At 37.2% G+C, this 15033-nt stretch overlaps 1 protein-coding gene across 1 annotated transcript in view; it reads right to left on the bottom strand.

Annotated features, from left to right (window-relative positions):
• The window catches only part of SH3KBP1 (SH3 domain containing kinase binding protein 1), a 255788-nt gene that overhangs the window by 239919 nt on the left and 836 nt on the right, over window positions 1-15033 (bottom strand). Inside the window, exons 2-9 of the transcript XR_014588688.1 lie at window positions 13034-13612; window positions 12022-12690; window positions 9632-9810; window positions 8935-9049; window positions 8672-8735; window positions 7714-7832; window positions 5767-5881; window positions 52-147 (exon numbers count right to left, since the gene is read on the bottom strand). The gene's annotated coding sequence lies outside the window, so the exon portion shown is untranslated. The remainder of the gene's footprint in view (window positions 1-51; window positions 148-5766; window positions 5882-7713; window positions 7833-8671; window positions 8736-8934; window positions 9050-9631; window positions 9811-12021; window positions 12691-13033; window positions 13613-15033) is intronic.

The following is a 15033-nucleotide window of genomic DNA, read 5'->3' as shown; positions in this document are numbered from 1 at the left end:
CAAAACCTCAATTTTATTTAACAAATGCATCTGATAAAAGCTGATCTGTACCTTAAAGTGTCTTCTGATGGGTCCTGTATTTTCAAGGTGTCCTCTAATGCGTCTATGAGGGAAAGTATCACTTGTTTTTGAAGAATAATAAGAATTCTAGGGGGAAAAGAGACAAAGTTATTAGCTTAATGTTAAGTTATGAAGGAAAACAGTCAAAAGCAAAAGTTTCCATGGTTACACTAACATATTGCAATCCTTTCAATCTTACAGTGTTTGACACAAAGACACTGTTAGAAGGCACCAGAATAGGAGAAAATGGCCTGGAGTACAGGTTGGCTGAAGCAATGGCAGAGCCCACGGAAACCAAAGATGATACAAACCATCATGTTGGAATATCACCTTCTTGGGTTGTTACCTGCTCAAATCTCTTCCGTTAAGGCTCTGCACCCCTGTCCCCCTAGAACAGATGCCTCAATTTGCATGCAGGAAGTGTAGTAGAATAGCACTCATCCCTTGAGTCAGGAATAAGAACAAGATTAGTACTCTGGAGATCCTTGGGTAGCATATGGTCATTGTTGGTTAGTGTGTTGTACAGCAGACACATGCAACACTACTACACACACCACCGGAGCAACCAGAAAACAGATGTGCACCACATTACATCGGTCCATAGAAAATCCTACTTTTAACTTTGCATTATAGAATAGCGTTTTGGAAGACGCTTGCCTGCCACAGAAACATACCTGTTTTCAAAAATAAGTGGAGCAGACAAGGGGTACTGAAATTGTGTCAACACGCTGAACAGCTCCAGTCAAACAGCCACAGTTGCATAAAACAGAGCGCTCCACCCAGCCACTGTTCTCTACCTGTGTATTTTGGCCGTTTTCCAACTTTTCCCACAACAGCTACCTTGAGAAGATCCATATAGCTAAGATATGACTCTCTCCAACCATGGTACACAATTGTGTTTACATTTACATACCAACAGGTACTAATGTCCTCTAATGCAGACAGAACTAAATTGTTAATGAACTCTTGGCCAAATTCAATTTTTTGTTCCATTTAAAAGTCCTCTTGAAGAATTACAAAAGTGTTCCAGTGCTGTTATTTTTTTTCCAAATAAACTAACATTTTATTTTTCCAAATAAACTAGCATTTTATAATAAAATGCAAATGCAGGCTTTGCTGTTTATAGAATTTCTGTACTCTAACAAAATATCAAACCTTTCCAGTGGCAGAAGCTTTTTGGATGTTTTCTAACACTTTGTAATTTGGGGTGGATAATAAATGCAACAGAGCAGTATTGTAATGCAATTAAACTCTTAACAGGAATTTAAACTAGCTTTTTTTTTTTTAGAAGAACATTATTGCCTACAACTCAACTATTTAGCTTTTGAAAAGTACTTTGAAGAGAAGCAACTCAGCAGGAAACAAAAAAAAGAGGAAGAAAGTTTATGAAGTGAGATCAAGATAGTCAAAATGGCTTTTCAAAAAAAAAAGAAATACCCAGAGGAAAAAGCATGTTAGAAACTTCCCAGCTCTCTTATCACCATATGAAGATACTCCATGAAATCAAGTTATTTCTCCATACACTACATAATTAAATAAGGAAGCTCCCCACTGAAGTTCACTCTTCTTTAAAGCTGAGAACTCAGCAAAATTAAAAGAGAAACCATTCAAGAAGATTTCTTGTTATAGTTAAAAATAGAACTTCGGGAATTAAAGAAAGTCTGTCTTCACTAAATATGGACATCCTCACTCTACACTTTCCTCCACCCCAAGATTCAAGCACATTCATAAAAAAAATCCATTAGAACTACTTCATCTACAGATCTCCAGCAATCTACTGCTCAGAAGTTTCCTAAAACAGACTTAATTTTAAGAAAAAAATTGAGAAATACAAGTAGGTGCTTGTTCTGATCTCATATTCTTTAGCCTTTCGGTCAACAACAAGCAAGGCTAGACAGATATTTACATCTTTGAGGCAAAAGTTATTCTCAAGATGAAGCTCATCTCCCACTTATTAAACACTTATTTAAATACTAACATGAGAAGCATATTGCCTTCACTGGCCTGCTGTTAAAGGTTCTCATACCTTGCCCTGAAAAGATAATATTGGTAACCAATGGAAACCGGACACCAGAAGTAGGCAACAGGAGATTTACCTGTTCAATTTTGATCCAAATGACTAATATTGCCCATTTAACAAAAAAACAACAGAACCAAAATTATGTTAATATCACTTTTTGATAATTTACTCTATTTTAACGGGACTGACACAGTATCCGTCTTTACATGAGGCAACATCCTAACATCATCTGATGTTATCTGTTTATCAGGCTTTGAATTTAAGCAACCATCTCTTATCAGTACTGATACACATGCCTTCTTACACAAGATAGTGAAATTTCATTGCGGTTTTTCAAACAAAACCGGAAAGTCTTTATTAGTAAATTCAGACAAAAAAATTAAATCCTGTATTACAACTTAAGATGAAGTATTTTATCCTGTCAAATACTATTTTTTAAATATTTTTTTAGTCTTGGCACTGTTATGCTTGTCATTTGAAGCGTGGCTCTCTGATGTACCCTCTCTCTGTATATATATTTATCTGTAAACCAGAGCAACCAAGCCTGGGAGGAGTGCTGAAGGTTAGAGTTCTTGTTGTGCATTTCCTGGGGTCTGGTTTTTTAAAAGTACACGTACAACACTTCTAAACAGAAGTGATAAGGGATGTCTACTTCATACTTTTGCATGTGTTTTCCACACCTTTACAATTTTGCTGATACAATATGCTATCGCTACATCTCTTCTGCAACATAAGACGCCTTCCCACAAAAACTGGAGAGCTCTGCTTATATTGTGGAGCTCACTGAAACGATTTCTACCCACATATCTAAGAGTAAGCAAAACCACAGTTACTTTCCTATCTAGCAGCTATTATCTTAGCTCTTGCTTACATTTCAATCCCTTCCTCAGTATTTCCACACATTTTTGTTTCCCATAGTTTATGCTCCATTTTAGGATGTTTCTTATTTCATAAATATGGTTGGCCGAACATCAATATTCTGATGTTGCATCAAACCATTTCTTAAATCCAATGCACTCTTCCCTGAAGATCACTTTTTAGTCACGGTCCTTACACTTCCCAACACATATGGCAGCATTCACATCTGAGCAGTTCTATTCTGCTAGAAGACTGAATCTCAAATTCCAGACCTCTGTCCTCTTGTAAGGAACAGGCATGAGTGGTCTTTACCTTCATTCGTTGCTTTAAGGATGCTTTCAACTGCATTAATATTGCATTTCTGCATAAAGCAATAGTGGATACAGTCATGCAGCTCTGAATTTACTACAGAAAACCTGCTCAGTTCACAAGGTACACGTGGCTGAAATTGTAATTGACCACTTAGAAAGCACTCCAGTTCTCAACTCACACAGTAAATAGCAGAGCAGTGCTAGCACCTTACATATATGAAGGTCAAGTTTGAGGAGGTGCCCACCAGGATAAGCTCTGCTCCCATGGCACCCAGTCCTGAACAACTCCTCTCCTTTGAGAAAGGACCCTACATTCTCATATAGCGTGTCCACACACCACAGGAAATGCCACACTACTGAAGCTAGCCTGTTCAGCTGAACTGTTTATATTGTCTTAGATATGAGAGTTAGCGTATTAGTGATCTGCTCTGCCTGGGAAAAGACTACTTTCATTCTGCATTACTTCACATATTGAGCATTAGATGTAGCGGAAAAACAAGAAAAACAACAGGAGCAGAATAGTATTTAAAAACAAGAACAATGAACAAAAACAGAAGAGAAGATGCAATTAGGAAGTGCCAATTAGCATACTCCGGACACCTTTGCCAAATGCCTGTAACCCCTCTATGCCAAGTGGCAAGCATTGATTCATTTCACTTCTACTGGCACACGTGAATGGCAAACCAAAGTGTTTTAACTTCCCACTTCGTCTGCAAACTTCTGCATGGCTGACATAATGAAGAGTCATCCCTTGTATTTTTAATACCTATGCTTTCACAGATAACACTCTTCTGAAAGATACACTGCACCGAGGAGTTATCCCATCTCCCCTAAGGAAGATAAGCTCCCTAAGAACTGCATGCTTGCAGTTTGCTAGCAGATACCAAAATGCAGTCTTCAGAATCATCAGCAGATCTAACAAGTCAGTTTTTATTTCAAACTAACAGCTAACACCCTGTGAGTAATACAGTCACTGCAAACAAAACGAGCAATCAGTATGTGTTTTGGGGGCTTCAATCTCAATACCCTTTACTCTTTAAAATTGTTGCATTGTGTTGTTTTGCATTGAGAGACACTTATACTTGCCAGGCAGCTACATGTCAATGACAACCACAACTTTGACTAAATAAAAGCTACTTTTGGTGGACTTTGAAAGTTGTATGGTCTTCTGGAACCATGCCCATAGGGTATTAACTATGATGTATAAAGAATGACAATTTCTATTAGTCTCCTTGTTTTGCGCCCACAATAAAACAGGTTTTAGAGTAATATCATGCAAAATTAATAAACTTTTTCTAGTCTTACCAGTTACCCAAGTTAAACAAGCACAAGCACTCAGAAATAGGACTGTAGTTGTTTAGAAGGGATTTTCCAAATGGGAGAAATATATTACTACCGTACTTATTATAACTGTCTTTCCCATTTCAGTATTAAAGTACATTACAAAGAGATCCTAAGAAAGTATAAGTGCCCAAACTAGCTTCAATAAACTCAATATCAACACAGACAAGCTATGCCATTGTATAACATTCCATCTTTAGGAATATAATTTCCAGCATTTCTAATTATTTCTGGAATACGTTCTTCATTTTTGCTTTTAGAATAAGATCTTTCCGTAACTTCTCTCTTAAGGAGAAACACTGTTTTAGTAACAATGCTGGACACAGTCCTGGACAACCTGCTTGAGCAGGGGTTTGGACCAGATGACCTCCAGAGGTCCCTTCCAACCTCAGCCACGCTGTGACTCTGTGAATGCTACCTACGCAAACCACGGATTCAGACCTTCCCTTCCAGCTGCTGACAACTAGTTTTTCCCAAACTATTCCATGTTACCTCAGGTTATCTGCTCAGTAACAAGGCCTTCTAATTTGTGTTTAAGTATCACATTATGAAGCAGGAGAAATGCAATATGCAGAAACTTACATTGTTTGTAGCTTTATAAGAGAAGCTTGTACCGTTTCGTAGTTCAATTAATCAATTTCAGTAAGACATTATAAATTCTAAATTAGTTTGACCTGCTCCTGCTACTCAGTAAGAATTCTAGAGTTGCACACCTTATTTCCAGACTCTGAAAAAATATTTTAATTCTACTATAGTTACACCCAACATCAATCTAAACTAGACTTCAGAAACAAACTTCTGACAACTTCCCTGCTAGGTTATAAAAAAACAACAGCAAAGTTGTTTTAGAATACTACAGAGGTGTTCTAAAGCAAAAGAACTGTTTTTTTTTGTTTGTTTTGGTTTTAAATCAGAATTTGGTCATAAGAGTGATTTTAGCTCACTTGCATTATTCTGCACTGCAAAAGATGTCTACAGAAGTACTGTTGCACTATAACTGAAATTATGACCGTTTTTATTGTTGAGCAAGTCTGAAGATAAAGCCTCACTGGGAACTTAAAGACAAGAGTTCACAGACTGTTAAAGTCATATCAGCCTAAACAGTGCAGCAGAAACCGAATCATGAATAAAAGATCAAAAAAATGCAGAAGCTATTACTTCTATATTTAGGCTTACCAGGTGAGGTTTCCCAATAAATTTCCTGAAAGGTGGTTTAATGAACCTCATAGGCTTTTGGAAGCCATCAAGTTGAGAGTTTTGTAATTTTGAAAGACTGCAGCTTTGCTGATTCCTGATGTGCATAAGAGAAAGAGAGAGAGAGAGAGAGAGACAACAATTAAAACCCCAAACCATAATATATCAACACCTGGTAATTTAAATGACCTTATTCTAACATCTGTACCACTTATAAGTTGTAAAGTGATGGTTTTCAAGCAATCTAGATCTAAGACACTTGAAAAATTACTAGGGCTTAGCATTAGCGTACAAGTTGCACAGAACTACACAGTAAGCTGTATTCTCTTAGGCAATGATAATTAATGGAGATATTCTGCTTTCTTGAAAGCCTCACTATCAAATCAAGTTTCCCTGGCTCACCCAGCTACATCTGCACAGCTGGTTGTCACTGCCCTCTGCTGGTTGACCTGCTTTTTGCATTTCAGCAGTTTTGTACTGTACTATCTTTAAATTTGTATAAAGTTTGGAATTTTGCAAAATTCCAGACCAGACAGAAGCTCTGATAAATCGCTAGATGTGAGCTGATGCTCATTTCATCATCAACAAGCAGTTGGTTTTTTTTGAGGGGGGGGGTGGATGGTGACTTTTTACTGGGTACTTTGTTAATACAGATGTGCATAAAACCTCTAAATAAAACAGACATGAGAAGTAATCACCAGAAATCCAAATGTATAGTTCCCAAAACATACAGAAACAGTTTTCATGGATGTAAAATAAATTAATAGCTGATTAAGTATTGCCAAGATCTCACATGTGGACTATGAAACAATCCCGATCTCAGGAAAATTTTCCTCCTCATCCAATTACTGCCCTCAGCTCACAATACACTATTCACTAGAGCTGACAGTATAAATTTCACACTCCCCCACCCCAGGACAGCCACACTTCTTAGAGAAGCGTGAGCTTCCTCCTTTAAGTGGTGTATATGAAAGGTAGGGAAGACAGCAACTGTGGAAGTAGCAGAAAAAGCCTTCCCAGACAACTGGGCCAAACGTATACTAAAGATACAACCCCAGGCTGATAAAAGGCTATCAGCAACTGTCCAATAATTTGGTTTTATTTTCTTTTTTTGTTTGTTTTTGTTTAAAAAAGCCTAATATACAAGTAGTGTTTCCTCTGCAGCTTTACAGGTCAGTTTTCCTAAGTACGCATGTATTGCTGCTATTTGCCATTTACAGACCATATTTAAAATGAACAAACAGCAATATATTAAGAGGTATCTGCAAGTCATGACTACAACATAGATGCATTTCACTACACTCTGGCAAGTCTTCAGTCAACATTACTAACACTAATAAGTCAAGTCAGCCAACCTCACAACATCAAAGCAAAAAAGGATGACTGAGGTTAGCAAACACCTCTGGGCCACACATCTTTATTAAACCTGTTGCAGGAATTCAGAGCAGTAACAAGCAATTCCAAAAATCTAATTTTAGTTCATACAATTCTCCAAGAATCAGAATTTCTCACATTTCACGACATTACAAACAACTAGAGCAGCAAAACAACGCAGTCATTCTAGAATGACTTTATGAAAAAAACAAAATATCAAGAGAATGCTGTTATATACCACAAAAAGTAGTAGAAAAATAGTTAAGTGTCTTCAGATTTGTTTTTTCTACTCAGGTCTGCAACTTGAGCTTGCATTTTTTTTTCCCCTCCCTACTGCAACTTAACTTCTTTCAAGGCAATACCCCATTACATACTACATTTGCAGTACACATTGGTGGAATTTTGTACATCGGTGGAATTTCAATACAAATCAAATTCACAAACTCAGTGGGAAGGAATCACAACAAATTTGAATGCAACTGTGGAAGCGTCAATAAAATTAATGCAGAAGAGAGCCATGGGCTTATGCAAATAGGATTGCTATTAGCTAATTACCTTGGAGCCGCACCATCTACATGAAACATTCTCTCATCTTCATTCTTCAATCTCTCTTTTCTTCTCCTTTCTATATCATGCCGTAGATCGTTTGGATCTTCTAAAACTCTCATAATGTTCTAGTTAAAAGCAAGGGTTGAAGCCAAGTTAGCTCATAATAGCTAAACACTGACTTGATTCTGTCCTTCAGGGGTTGCATCCCATATATAATCTTGTTAATGTAGTACAACCATCTGGACATAGGACAGATGCACATCAACCCAAAGATCCCAAATCCAAAACAGTAATAATAATTTGTCCCAAACAACTACCCTCTCTTGCACCATCTGCCTTGATACAAGTTTCCAAACAATATTAAACAGAACACTAGAATTTCAGCAAAAGAAGTTCCTACTGAGTTACCACAACAAAAAATATTCACAAATTCCAGTAAACATTAATTAAGAATAGTAGATCTTAAATTGTCTTTCCACATACTTGCACTATAGAAAAATGGGTAACTAAAGCACAGAAAATATAGCTTAAAAGGGGAACATAAAATCCCACGTCCCTTAATAAACACATTGGATAAAACAGCATTCGGAGGACTAATCTGTATGTTGGGCCAGTCTAACATCTGGATAGAAGAGGCATCAACGGTTTTTCTGTTTTTCCAATCTCAGATGGAAATTAGGATACGTATGTCAGTCACTTATTTTGTATTTACACTACTTAAAATCAGAGAGGGGTTTGAGGAGCAGGAATAACCTCCCTCCAGCTACTCTAGAAAAATATCCACATTTTACTCAGTGAACACATACTTGCACCTTTGTGGTACGCGTAAATATGCTTGTGTGCATTTCTTTAAAAATACTCAATTTCTGATAGTCTTCAAAGAACATAGAAGTGGCTTAAGGGGAAAAAGTGTTACTTACATTTATGTAATTTTCACTTAACTGTCAAAAAAATTAAATAATACCTGAGGAGATTCCGATGGCACAGTTCGCTTGTTCTGAAGTTCTGCTAGAGACATGTCAATCCTCCTGAAACAGAAAAGTTACATAAGAACAAGCACCATCAGGATAAATAGCAAGATCATTGTTAGCCAACTACAGAATTCTTTTCAGACTACGTATGGAAAATTTAAAGTCAGTTAACAAACACTCGGGCTATATTGTGCAATGCCTCCTGAAGATTAACCACCTTAATGCAAATAAATTAAGGCAGAAGCACACCAATTACCTGTGAATCTCTGGATCCAAACTTATTTTAGCTTCATTCGTATTTGGAAGTGGTTTATCCTGAATTTTTGAGAACCGTTCATGCAGAGTTATGTCAGAAGATGTGAAATAATTTGCTGTGAAAAGATTAAATACGAGAATGTTTGTTTGTACTATTTGAAGTGTTTAGCAGAAAACTGTATATTTTAAAACATTAACTGTTAAAGATACAAACAACTTCCAAGATTAAATTTGAAACCATTTCCACTTGCAGTTTAAGACTCTCAAGCAGGAGATTAGGTCAGCCCAACTTAGACAACCTCCTTATTTAGTAAGATTAAACTGAAGAAAGTTGACTATTTATCACCTCTCTCATGGCAACTACTAGGATCCTTCAATAACAGAGTTCCACGCTAAACATGATGCAACTGTCTAAAAGCTAATCTGAAAAATTAAAGGAACTATACATAACTAGTAAGCTGTGATTACAATAAGCTTCCCCCCCCCTCTGTCATTCCTAAACAAGCAGTTTAACCTTAAGCACTTGCAAGAAATCCTTTCTACCTTAACACTCCACAATAAGACCTCCGTTAAGGACTGATACCTTCTTACCACCATGCTCCACCCACCTACTTTATATCCTCAGCCTACGTTCGCAGGTTATACAGTAGTTATAAATACATAAATGCATACATATAAACCCCCAACGTTACAGCCACCTTTAATTTGATGGATAATTGTGATTATTTCCTGAGTAAATTCTCTTGATGGGTCGTTTTCAACATTGCGTGTTACAGATTCCATGTGCTCAAACACCGGGTGAAAGTTCTCATTTTTCCTGCCAATAGCAACCAGATCGTGTGACATCTGTCTCTCTGTAGTATGACTAGAAGCAGCCCTAAAATAAAAAATTGCAGATATTCACTTGAAGAGAATTCAATATTTGAAAACTTCAAACAAAAAAGTAGAACAAAATAAATTAAGAAGTTTGCTTTAGGAATAAGTGTCATGAAACAGAAATCTCATTTTGTTGCTTTTAATTTAAAAACAACCCCAAAATCGCAACTCTAAGGGCCATAAGGAAGGAAAGCTATAAAAATAAAAAACCAACTATGACTACGGTCTTGGGAATCCTTGTTTCAGTGAAGTATGCAATACAAAATTGGTAAATTTTAAACTTTATCTAATTATTAAATAAAATAGATAAATGAAGATTGTTAGCCTTTTCAGTGTAATTCTAGGAGGCAAACTGTGTCTTTGTTTACAAAGAGCTACCAGACTATTTTCAAGAACAGCTCACAGATGTCAAAACCGCAGCATCTTTGGTAACTGCATCACCTGAGCCTAGTCAAACATGTTTCCAGTGGCAGTGTGTAAACTTAAGAATGTGTCTAACATTTTTTCTTTCTGGTCAGGTTTTGCTAATTCTAAATATATTTATGCCTGAAATAGTTGCGTTGCTTCGTAAGAGCTATTTTGACAAGGAAGCAAACACTAAAATTTCTACTGCTTTATTCGCAACGAAAATGCTTGTCAGTTGTAAAGAAGTTGAGGGCTCACACACTGCAGAATGGACAGTGAAGTCTTTGTCTTGAAAGTTTTATATGCAAAGTGATTATGCGCCTGTCCATGCTCTATTTGAGAAGTAGGGGAATAGAATTTCATGCAAAAATTGCATCAGAAACAGCAGGTCCCAGAAGTCATCTATTTACCCCCCAGTGAATGCATATGAGAGTGAATCCAAACAATCTCATTTTAGGCATTTGTCACAGATGATTTGAATGATCTGCCTTCTTGTAAGGTTTATAAAGAATCAGCTCAGTCATCTGCAGTCACGTGTTTAAGTACCTAAGGTACGCAGCATGGATACTCCCAGTTATCAGCTTCTGCAGAATTAGTGTTTTAGCTTGCTATACTTTTTTTAATTTTAGTTGCAAAACCAAATCTTCTACACATAAAATAAGCTGTAATCAATACTGTACTTTCTTCAGTCTGCAAAAAATAACCATGCGCATTGAATTACCACGTCCATTGTGCATGACTTTCAAGACCAGCAGCAACAGAGTACTACTACATACAGGAATCATCCTGTGGGCTTGCAACAAAAGTCAGCAAGAATTAAGTTGTTTTCCTTACATTATTGTTTAGGAAGGTAAATGCATGTCTCAACAAAAATCACTTTCCTTCCCTCAGTCTTTCATATTAGCCCCTTACATGCAGACAGTAACTTGTCTTTATAACTCTCAATTGCATTAGGTATTTCTGAAATATTGGAAAAGGAAAAAAGTTACATAGATGTTGTATCTGGGAAAAGAGGCAGAGTATCTTTAAAATGAAGGCTGATAAGCTTGCAAAACGGATTACTGTCATTATACAACATCCTTGCCTACAACAGCAAGGCAACAAACCAGAAAATCCTGAAAATACCTAGACAAACCAAGCCGCTTACTCTACCATGTATCCACTACCTAGATTTTCGTATTACCCCCTTTTTCCCCCCCCATACAGCTGACAACGGGAATGCTAAAGGCAACCACAAGCACTACATGCAAGACAGAAACATACTCCACTACTTTTCGGTTCTGATGCCTCAACAGATTGCCACTTCATTCCTTACAATAATAACAATCCAAAAACCTTCAATCTTTTGACAGTTTTATTGGTCTTGATCTTGAACATCTGAATGTGTGACTGAGACTTATGCAATTTAAAGGTTACCTGGTTTTCAAAAGAAATGAGGAACTCCTCAGGTAGCCAAAAAAAATGCCATCACATTCCAGAACAAAGGACTGGGCATGTCTGTTTTTTTTTTTTTTTAAATAATATATTTGCTTATAATAAACAACTTTAATTACAGTTTGTATCGGCCATATCTGTTCTTTCCACTCGCTACTACATCTCCACGAAATGAACTAGTGTTTTATTTCTTAAATAGAAACAGGCTATGACCTTCCAGTCTGAGCAAGTCAACATTTTAAACATAGTAAAATTAAAAAGGTACAACCTTAGTTCATCCTTGTTACCTCCTAAGGAAACACTTGTTTCCTCTGATATTCACGAACTGTAAGCATACAGGAAGAAAGAAGAACAGGTGAGGGGAAAGAAATACCTGTACTTGGTCACCATTTTCTTCATATCCACTTTGATTGTGAGATGCTCCCTCCTACAGTTGACATCTGACATTTTCACATCTGAAACAGTATGACTTGAATCATGCTGGCTACTGGAGGAATCTACTTTACTCCTGAGTTCCCCTTCTTTCCTTACTCTTTCCTTCTGCTTGTTTTTAAAGGATCTCAGATCAACATCCATCTTGGAGGAGTTAACGCATGCATTGCAGCCCTTCTTTGAACTATATTTAACAGGTACTTCAACATGCCCTCCTTCTTCAGTCTGTCTCGCTCTTCCAGCACTAAAGTAATCTAGCTCTTTGCTATTCCAGGCACCCTTAGAAGAACCGTATTTCTGGTCTTCCTGCTTCACATACTTCTGAGCTCTATCATCTGAGAAAAACTTTTCCCCATCTGGATGCCTGCGTCGTTTGTGACTGTATTCATAGGCTATCTTTGTGACAGAACCCTCCGAGTACTCCCTTTCGGCCGACCGGTGAGACTGGGCACCCAGATTTCTTTGTTCCTCCTTTTCTTGGTAGGGTGGAAAAGAACGTTCTTGCTTCCACTTGGAATTTCTTGCTACTTCTCCACCGTCATACCTCTCCATTTCCTTAGCCCTGTTAGACGCGTGCCCATATTCTCTGTAATCGTGATCTTCAGGATACCTGTGTTGACATAAAGCAATTTACACTTGCACTAGAGAAGAAAGCGAGAACTTATATGTGAAGAATGTTGGACAGCAGAATGCGTGCCAAGTTAACCCAAAATCCCTCACGCCAAGGTACGGATGTGCAGGGGCTCTTAAGAGGGAAATAATATCCTTTCATACTCTAGCCATCAATACGATTTACTTAAAAGACAAATACTTCACTATTACCAGTCGCCCATAATTAAACTACAAAGTGGCAAACGTGTTTCAAGGTGGTTATCTTCAACTATAATGAAAACAGACTTTCACTTGAGGCTTTACACCACAATACCCAGGTTTTAATTATTTTATTCCTATACCTCTTCTGTAAAGAGCTCCTTGACGTAAATTCATCAGACACTCTTCTGGGTGACTGAACATACTTCTCTTCATGTAACCTCTGGTGCCTCAAGTCATCTTCATGCCATTTTCTTTCAAGTTTACATGGAGCCCCTAATGGTCTATGAAAAGGTTTCATTCCTTTTTCGTTTCCAGCGACTTTGTAGTGATCAAACATGTATCTATCTTCTGTTCTGTGGTGGTAAAATGGCCGATCATGCTCTTTATACGGCATTTCCGAGTATTTTGGTGGTAACGGGCATCTCCTATTGCCTTCAGTTCTTTCTGATGAATGTGTTCTGTAGGGTTTATGACCATAAGCATCTTCCATGAGAATTCTCTTCAGGTTTGGCGAAGGTGATCTACGTTCATATATTCTCTGGTGGTTATTTCCATGAGGTGCAAATCTAGAATTGCTTTGTCCGTATTTTTCATCATCTGTTCTCCAAGGCATAGGTTTCTTTGGGTCCTTACGAAAACTTTTATATTCACAGTCATAATTAATATGAGCATGCCTTTGCCTATGGTGCTCTGGACTCCTAAATGCTGGAGATAAGGACCTAAAGCAAAAATAAAATTCACTTTGAGTAGTCCCATAAAACTAAATCAACCTCTTAATGAGAGCATCTATTCCCTAAGGAAGTATAGTTCAGTACACAATTTTCATCAACTGGCAAGAAAATTTAAGAACATGACAAGATATTCAGTGTCATTTGTCCAGCTGGAATACCAAGCTTGCTTTCAACCCTGTTGAAATTGTTAATAGGAAAAAATACCCGCTCAAAATATCGGTAAGTCAGTCATTTTCCTCTGCTGACATTTTTTCATTTAAAACTAAAATTAGTCTCATGTATATGAAGTTTCCACTACACTGAAAACAACTGTTACACATTTTCACACTTCTCAAGCATTCCCTATCTTTTTCAGTGCCAAGAGAAAAAAGGGGAGTGGAAAAAAGCACATGAAGAAATGCAAAAAAGTAAAAAAAATGCCAATACACACATTTTTCAGGCTTTCTTATCATGCCAAGAAAAGAAAAAAAGGTGTTGATTGAAAACATTATAAAAATATTCTACTTCAGATGTCACACAGGTAGACATTTTCCTGCAGAAGAGACAAAGTTTGAGAAAGACTTTTTTGGTCTTTTTGTGAAAGTGTGCGCATGTATACCTGTATATGCATGAACATATGCACTATTATTGCAACTTCAGCAGCTGAACTTTCAATAGCAAAGATCCACTCAATAACACCCTTCTCACCTTTGAACTTTGACCTACAGCTACAAAAATGAAGGCAGCTTAAGCATTTTTAGCCAAAATCTCCCTAAAGAAAAGCAGCACAAACCACTAGCAAGAACCTGAAAGTAATCCAAGCCCAAAACCAGATCAGAGTATTCAATTACTCACTGTACACTCTTGAATAAAAAGACTGAGAACTAGAATTTGAAACAATTCAAGTCACTTTCTTTGAGCACATATTGCAAACATACAATTTGGCATAACTATTTCCTCTGTTCCTGCAAACAGGTTCAAAGCCAGAGTGACAGATCTGCATTAAACTATAGCAGCTAACTACTGCTCACACCCATGCTGCCACCCCAAATTTTTTTTGGTTGTTCTGGTTAAGGCTAGCATTTTTACAAGAGCTCAGGCATTTCTCTGTCCTTCGCTCCAAGGACATATTGCCAATTATCAGTCTAGTATGCAAGTAGGTGGGATTTCTCTAAAAAACATTTCTCTGTGTTATTCAAAAAACTCCCTTTGTCACCCCAACCTAATTATTACATCTACTTCAAAAAAAAAAGCAACCCAAAACCAGCAAAACAAAGTAAGGTTTTGTACTACATACTAATAGGTTTTGAAAACTTCAGGTCATATTCCAGCCTTCCAGCTTTAACACCTCAAGTTTGCATTGCAAGTCCTTAAATCTAGGCAGGTAACTTAACTGCCTGGAGTTGGCTGGATGTGCTTCTCGTGGCTTA

Source organism: Anser anser (genome assembly GCF_964211835.1).
Source record: "Anser anser genome assembly, chromosome: 1".
Lineage (NCBI taxonomy): Eukaryota > Metazoa > Chordata > Aves > Anseriformes > Anatidae > Anser > Anser anser.
This window is presented reverse-complemented; position numbering and strand designations above follow the sequence as displayed.